The sequence below is a fragment of the Castor canadensis genome, chromosome 1 (genome assembly GCF_047511655.1).
Source record: "Castor canadensis chromosome 1, mCasCan1.hap1v2, whole genome shotgun sequence".
Lineage (NCBI taxonomy): Eukaryota > Metazoa > Chordata > Mammalia > Rodentia > Castoridae > Castor > Castor canadensis.
Genome location: NC_133386.1, coordinates 186,861,053 through 186,869,227, shown reverse-complemented (window position 1 = coordinate 186,869,227; position 8,175 = coordinate 186,861,053). Strand labels below are relative to the sequence as shown.

At 34.0% G+C, this 8,175-nt stretch overlaps 1 pseudogene; it reads right to left on the bottom strand.

Moving 5' to 3' along the window:
* Positions 1–1,475: 1,475 nt before the first annotated feature.
* Positions 1,476–2,414, bottom strand: LOC109676807 (olfactory receptor 9G4-like; annotated as a pseudogene).
* Positions 2,415–8,175: the final 5,761 nt, after the last annotated feature.

The window sequence follows — 8,175 nt, the reverse complement described above, 5'->3', positions numbered from 1 at the left end:
GACTGTTTCTTTCCATTTAACTTTTTTTATTCTAGTTTAGCTGGGCAGATGGGTGCACAGCTATAATCATATCACCTGGCTGAGTCGGGATGATTGTGAGCTTGAGGCCAGCCAGGGCTACGTTTCAAGACTGTTAGACACAAAATAAAATTACTTACAATTTTAAAATTTCCTGCCTTATATTTATATATTAAACACAGAGTGATGTAATACGTGTTATACATTGTAGAATAAATTAGGCTACTTTTCTACCTGTCACCACACATATACTTTGTAATAAGAATATTTAAAATCTACTTTTTGAGCAATTTGAAAATACACAATACTTCACCATAAACTTTAGTCACCTTGCTGTACAATAGATCATAGAACTTATTCCTCCTGTCTAACTGTACCCTAGGACCTACAATGATTCCACCCACCTTGCACCCTTGACATGTGCCAATTATTATTCTACTTTTATGAATTCAATATTTAGATTCCACATATAAGTGGAATCACACAGTATTTTTCTCTTTGTGTATGACTTATTTTACTTAACACACTCTCCTCTAGATGCATCCATGTCTTCACAAATGATAGCATTTCCTTCAATTTAAAAGCTGTGTAGTATTCCATCATGCATACATACCACATTTTCTCTATCCATTCATCTATTTCTGGGCACTCAAACTGTTACCACATTTTAGATATTGTGAGTAATGCTCTAATGAACATGAGAGTGTGTAAATTTTTCTGAATGTTGATTTCAATCCCTTAGCATTCTGGGATTTCATTCAACAAAGGTCCAAAAAATGGATCATAGTTCCATTTTTAATTTTTTGAGGAAACTCCATATCATTTTCTAAAATGACTGCACTAGTTTATTTCGCCACCAACAGTGTACCAATGTTCACTTTTCTCTACACGCTCTCCCCAAATTATCTTTCATCCTTTGATAAAATAGCTTCAAATCTAAATAAGTATAAAATACTTTATCTATTATTAGGTTAATGTAGTAGGTGAAAGATATAAACAAATATATTCCATATGCTTAATTATAGATTTGGAAAGATAATTGGTGAGGGCATATTACAAAAATATATATTTCTCTATATATTTCTAACCATTTATAATTTCATATCTTTCTTATCCAATAAAGTTTGCAAACTTCAAAGTCAACTTTAATAAAAGGAAGACCATTCGGTACCTATATTCTCCTCCTAATACCTACAAACAAAACCAAGAAGATGAATTTTATGAAAAATATAGTACTGCAATGAAGCAAAATACCATAATGTACAGTTTTAAACAACACAATATGATAGGCTTTTTAAAGGTTACATGAATAAAAAAGAAATTTAATGAAAAAGTATCTGGTTCAATATTTCATTATTACAAGTTCAATGTGCCAAAACTAGCAGACATACACAAATGCATACAAGCCTATCTACAAATTAATCATTTCTAACTAACAAAACCATAAATGAAAAACTTCACACTTGTGTTCTTATGGTCTGTGTTACTTTCCTGAAGGACTCTTTGACATCTTTGTTTCTCAGGCTGTAGATGAGGGGGTTTAGCAATGGGTTGATGATGCTGTAGAAGAGGGCAGCCACTTTGTCTCTCTCTAGGGAGTAGTTGGAACTGGGCCTTGAATACATGAAGAGCAAGGATCCATAGAAGAGTGTAACAGAGACTAGGTGGGAAGCACAGGTGGAGAAAGCCTTGTGCCTTCCTGAGCCTGAGCGGATCTTCAGGATAGCTAGGAGGATGTTGAAATAGGAAATGAGGATGGCAAGGATGCTGGAAAGGATGCTGAAGCCCACCATATTGGAAAGAATTTTCACATAGACCTCGGTGTCTGTGCAGGACATTTTTACTAATGGCAGTGCATCACAGAAAAAGTGGTCAATGATATTTTTACCACAGAAACTCAGTCAGAAAGTATTGATAGTATGGGCTATGGCATTCAAAAATCCTCCTACATAGGAGCCAAGAACAAGTCCTGTACTGAGAGAAGTGGACATGGTACCTGAATAAAGCAATGGTTTACAAATGGCAGCATAGCAGTCATATGCCATTGTTACAAGCAGATAGCACTCAGTGTAGGCTACAAGAGCAGAAAAGAAAAACTGAGCCCCTCATCCAGACAAGGAAATGCACTTATGTTCTGAGATACAAATTGCTAATATTTTAGGAGTATATACAGAGGTATACCAGAAATCCAAAAAAGACAGATTACCAATGAAAAAATACATAGGTGTATGCAGCCAGGAATCAATCCAGATTAAGATAACCAGGGTCATGTTCCCTGACAAGGTTACCAAGTAGAGAATTAGAAATATTCCAAATAGAATCAGCTGCCACTGAGGGTCTGCAGAGAAGCCCACCAGGATGAATTCAGTCAGAATGGTGCGATTTCCCACTTCCATGTCCACAAAGGGGAAGATCTGATTATCATGAGAGGGAAATAAATCAGTGATATTTTCTATTAAGAAAAATAGTGAATTAATTCAGTAATATCTTTAAAAGTTTATAGATTTTTTCCTTTACTTTCTATAATTGTAGGACTTCATTTTGTGACTTTGAAATTCTAGTAGAATTGGAATAAGAATTTAATTTTAAGATTAAAGCTATCATTTATTAACCAGTTAATGAAAGACTAGTTACTCATCAAATACATAACGAGTAGCTACCTTCTGGAAATATTATCTAATCAAGTAAAAATACACAAGAAAACATACAGCCTAATGTTTGGTATACTTTGTGTATCCAAAAAAATCAGTATCCTTTCATAATTAAAAAGAGTTTCTAGTGTGTTTGGCATTACGATATTTGTATAAATACCAGTATGCTGTACTCTTCCTATGCTACTCAACGTACAAATTGAGAAAAACAGTGTGTATTTCTGTGTCCCAATTATTACTCTAAGCCCTGTATTTAACCATTTCATTTTCCACCTTTTTAAAGTAGGTGCATGATGATCTTGTTACAATTGATAAAACTTGAACACAGAGTTTAAGCAGCATTTCCAAGTTCACTCAGTGGTCACAATTCAGAGCATGGCTTTCAAATGAGTCCAGAACTTTTTTAAATGAGAGTACTTACTCCCAGTGATTAAGCCATTTACCACTCTTTGATGTGAACAATTGGTATAGACCATTTTCTTGTAGCTAAGGCAATGCTACTGCTTTCCAAATAGATTAATATATTTACCAATTGAAAAGAGGTTCTAAAAATATTCTCTTACTTGTTCTTTTTATCCACTTTCCTCTAAGTGACTAAGTTACATGAGGATTACACACATGATAAAGGCTTTGATTGTGCATGTCTGTGTTACTGGGAATTGAACTCAGGGCCTTGCACTTGCTGGTTAAGTGCTATACCACTTGAGCAATGCAACCAGTCTTATTTTGATTTTGTTAATTGAGATAGGGTCTCTCTAACTTTGCTTGAGCTGCCCAGTAACTTGAGATCCTCTTGCTTTTCTCCTAGTAGCTGGTATTTCAGGGGATGCTGATTGAAGTATTGTTTTGATAGTGTGGATGCTAAATATTTAAAGAATATAAGTTTTAATTTTAAGGCATTGAGATATAATGATCTTTCAAGTTCATATCCCAAAAACTACAAATATCTCAGAGGAAAGCTAAAAGAAAGTATTTAAGTAAATATACATACACTTTTAAAACTACATGAATTTTTAATAAATAAACTTTGTAAAATTACCCTGTTTCGAGTTGACCAGTTAAATCCCTCCCTAGTTATTAACGTAGAGGGAGACATTTAAAAGCCAAGATAGAATTATTACTGATTTAGGTGCTATGATCATTTGAATTTGATATAAGCCTAAATAAGTGCTATAACTAAAATGCAAACCCAAGACCTCTACTTCTAGGTCTAGTAAGTATCCTTGTTTGATGGGAAGTCAGACTTAGGTGATGTCTTTCAAATGTAGATAACAATATCTAAAGAAGACACAATATAATTTCTGACACTATAGTTAAAGCAATTCAGAATCCTGAAGCCTCTTCCATTGTTTATTATTACTTACTCAAGTTGGAGTAAAATTGTCTTGGCAGTAATTTATGGTTATTATATTATTATAATATAAATATATATAAAATGTTGGATTATATCCATACTCACCATAGTTATTATGAACTCTTCTATGTTATGATCTATACATATAAAGAAACAAATTTGAGGATTTCAAGATTTTTTTCTGATATAAGTTGGATAAAATGGGTATATATGAGTAGAACAAACTACTGCAATTTTTATGCTGACTCACAAAAAAGGCAAATGATGGATAAAATGTCAAGGGCATTATCCAAAGACTTCCAAAAAGAAAACTATTGAAATGATACCTGAAAACTAGTAACCATTTAAAAATATTTAAGGTAAGCAGAGAGGGTAGAACAACACTGCCATAAGAAAAGTACATTAGCACCTTCACATAGAGAAAACCTGGCGTCAAGTTAGAGATGAATGAAAAGAGCAGTTATCCACTCTTAACTGGAAACTATGAAATTCTCAGTCTTCTGTCACCTGTTGAGACCAATCTAGTGATAAAGACTGAAAGCAAACCTTTAAACATTCTATATAGAATACCAAGAATTGCATAAAATGAAACCTTGTCTTAGGAGATAGGACTTGAGACTTAATCTCAACCTTTTTTCTAAAAAGGAATTTATTTTTGAATAGCACCCTGTCCTCAAAGTTCCATGGAAGTCTAAAGAAAACATCTTTTGCATTTAATATTTAAGAGTTCCCTGATTTTACTTTTACACAAAAACTCTCTGTTCTTAGAAAGGTTGGTTAAATAGACTTGATGAAAGCTTCAGTACACAACATTAAAGGCCTAATCCTATTGTCATTCTTATGGCTTCTGTGTGTATAAAAAAATACATCTCATTATATTTCAGTACTAAAGTTCTTAATTTTAAAATAAAAGAAAAATTAATCCTGAAAGCAATCATTGATATGTTAGAGGGCAGAAAATTGTTTACAATTCTTTATGGATTTCTATTCTTTTAAGAATAGATTCTGTTGTCTCAGCCCTTAAGATATGGATACCTTGTGGTCCTTTTTCAAATAGATTGGGGCAGAGACAGCCCCAAGGGCATTGCAAGCTTGAATCTCAGTAAGGTTTCCATTCTTCATCCCTCATTTTTGGAATCCTACCAACATCAAGTAAATAGGCCTGGGCAAGCTTTCTGGATAATGAGACATCCCACTATATTCTCTCTGTTGCTCAACAGAAAGAGAGTGGGGCCATTTAACATGTTCCAATCCCATTTAAGCTAAGAGCTACCACAGACATGCAAATGAGCTGATCTGAATGCAGACAGGTCTGGCACAGAAAGATCTCATAATGGAATGTTGGGTTCAAATCTTGATTCTATTACATGGTAGCTTTGTAATTTTGGGAAAGTCTCTTAAAAATCCCTTATCCTACAGTCTTCACCTCTCTCAAAATGCAAGGACATGTCAGTGTTGTATAGGTAAAAAACATAAGCTGAAGAGAAAATCTACATAACCCGTAACTGTTTTTATTCCAAAAGAAAGGAATAATACCTGACTAATTTTTTTAAATTGCTATTCTTGGGAAAAAAATAAGGCCCAGTTCCCCAAAAAGACAATTTAAGTCAAGTAGTGATATCATTCAGAATCTTATTAATATTTAATGTATTTATCATTTTTTTCTTGATGAGAATATTTAAAAATTTTTCTTATACTGTATTAAAAGTATGGAATGCAGTATAATTATCTACAGCCAGGATGCAAGACATTGGATCCTTAGTTTGCATTCATCTTTGTGTGTATGGGTTTGTAGGAATTGAACCCACAGCGTTGCCTCGCACATGCTTGACAAGTGTGCTACCACTAAGCTACACCACTTGCTGTGCTGATTTGTCTTCAGCTGAAAGTTTGAGTCACATGAAAATTATAGAAACCAATCACTGCTTCCCACATCCCCATCCTAGCCTTTGACTATCATCATTCTACACTCCATTTCTGTGTCGCATACAGGATTTTCCTGTCTTTGTCTGACCTATTTATAAATTCCACATGTAAGTGAAACCTCACGGTGTTTCTCATTTTTTTGTCTGGACTATTTCAGTGAGATAGTGTTCTCCATGTTTATCATATGAAACTGGCATTTAGACAGAAATAGAAAAAAAACCCTCAAATTCATTCAGAACCACAAAAAGCACTGTAGAATTATCAGGAAAAAAAGAGACACATAGACATATGCAATAAAATTCAGGGCCCAGAAATGAATCCATGCTACTATTCCTTGACACGATCTGCAAAAATACACAGTGTGGAAAGCAGACTCTCCTCAGTATATGAATTTGGAAAAACTGAATATCCACATGCAAAAGAATGAAATTAGACTTCTATCTCACAAGAATCAGAAAAATTAACTTGAAATGGTTTAAAGACATACATATAAGACCTGTAACTCAAAAGCCCCTAGAAAAACAGGGGGAAACTGTGATATTTGTATTAATAATGATTTTTTGGTTGTGACACTAATAGTGTAGTCAAGAGAATATAGGTGCAAAAATTAACAGATGTGATGACATCATCTCCTCTTACAATTTGACAGAGAATAGACAGAACTACAAAAGCTATTGGCCTTGGATTGTACTGTAATTATAATACAGCCCCAGTGCTTAACACCTGTGTGATTTTAGGGTATTCATCTCTACTTCAAAAAACATAATTCAGGAGCACCCTCTCTTGGGACCCCCATCCAATTCTGAGGGCTTTTCTCTCCCACTTTACACTTTTCTATATCAGTAGACTCTTCCACTTTAGGCTTTTTAAAAAATAAGCATAATTCACATATATATGGATAATTTTAATTCTGGAATGGAGGTGTACCTCAGTGGTGGAATATGCATCTAGCATGTAAAAGGCTCTTGGCTCAATCTGCAACATCACCAAAATGTTAATAAATTTTGCATAATGAAAGTTGCAGGCTGAGAGGTTATTCATAGTTAGGTCTACAATAGTCTATTTTCTAACACTCCTAACACTCACCTTTCCTTAATTCTGCCCAGCTTTGCTTAATATTCCAGATTCACAGATATTCCACCCCTGCCCCAGCATTCAAAACAATTGACTTTCTGTGTCTTCTGCTTGAAAATTTATTCTTCAGATATTTGTGTGGTTTACCCCCTCATCTACTTTAATTACCTTAAATGTCATTTTCTGACCAAAACCTATTTTAAGAATAATGAGCAATTTTACATATCATCCTTATTTCCTTTAACTAAAAATCCCCATAGTTTTTATTTATTCAGACTGCTCAATTCTCAATTTCTCACATACCTACTATCACCTTCTAACTCTTCTTTATTGGGTCTTTCTCTGAGCAAGATTATAATATCCCTAGGGAAGAGTACTATATTTGTTTCCTGCAATGACCCAGGACATTGAACAGTTCCTAGTAATTATGGGGCCTTAAATGAATATTTCAAGATTTAATAAGCAGATATTCATTCCTTTGCATCTTAAAACTAGCTTAAACTATTCAGATAAAAAATCTACCAGTCAAAGGACTTCCCAAGTTCAGTGTACTGCATCACTACCAAAAAGGAAGAATAAATAAAACAGAAGACTCACTTTCAAGTCCTCAAATCCATATGGAACTTGATATAAATTGTCAATTAATGTGTAAAATGATAGCCATCAAAATAATCAGACCCTATCACATGAAAGCCTCCTACCTAGAAACAGTTATCAACATGCATCTTGCCTTATAGTAGACCTTCTCTGATCTCTTTATAAGAGAACTCAAATTACATGGAAATAAAACAATTCTCTGGCACTTGAAAATAAGTACTGAGAAATGAAAACATTATATTCTAGAACTCTTGAAAATAGAACAACCAGTATAGTCAAAAAAATTTTTGTCTTTTGTATTCACTACTATGTAAGTTAACACATAGGGTCTAACATAACTATTAAAAAGTCAGACAGAATTTCAAATTGTAGATAAGGACCAGCTCTATCATTGAATGGAATCCTATTTAGCAAGGAGAGAAAACAAGGGAAAGGAGAGAGAGAGACAGAGAAGCACCTGCAGCTATGTGTGTTTGACCTACTAATGATCCATGCAGATCCAGGTCAAATTTACCTCCTTGTAATTTCAGGTCAGGTCACAAAGAGGCCAAACTG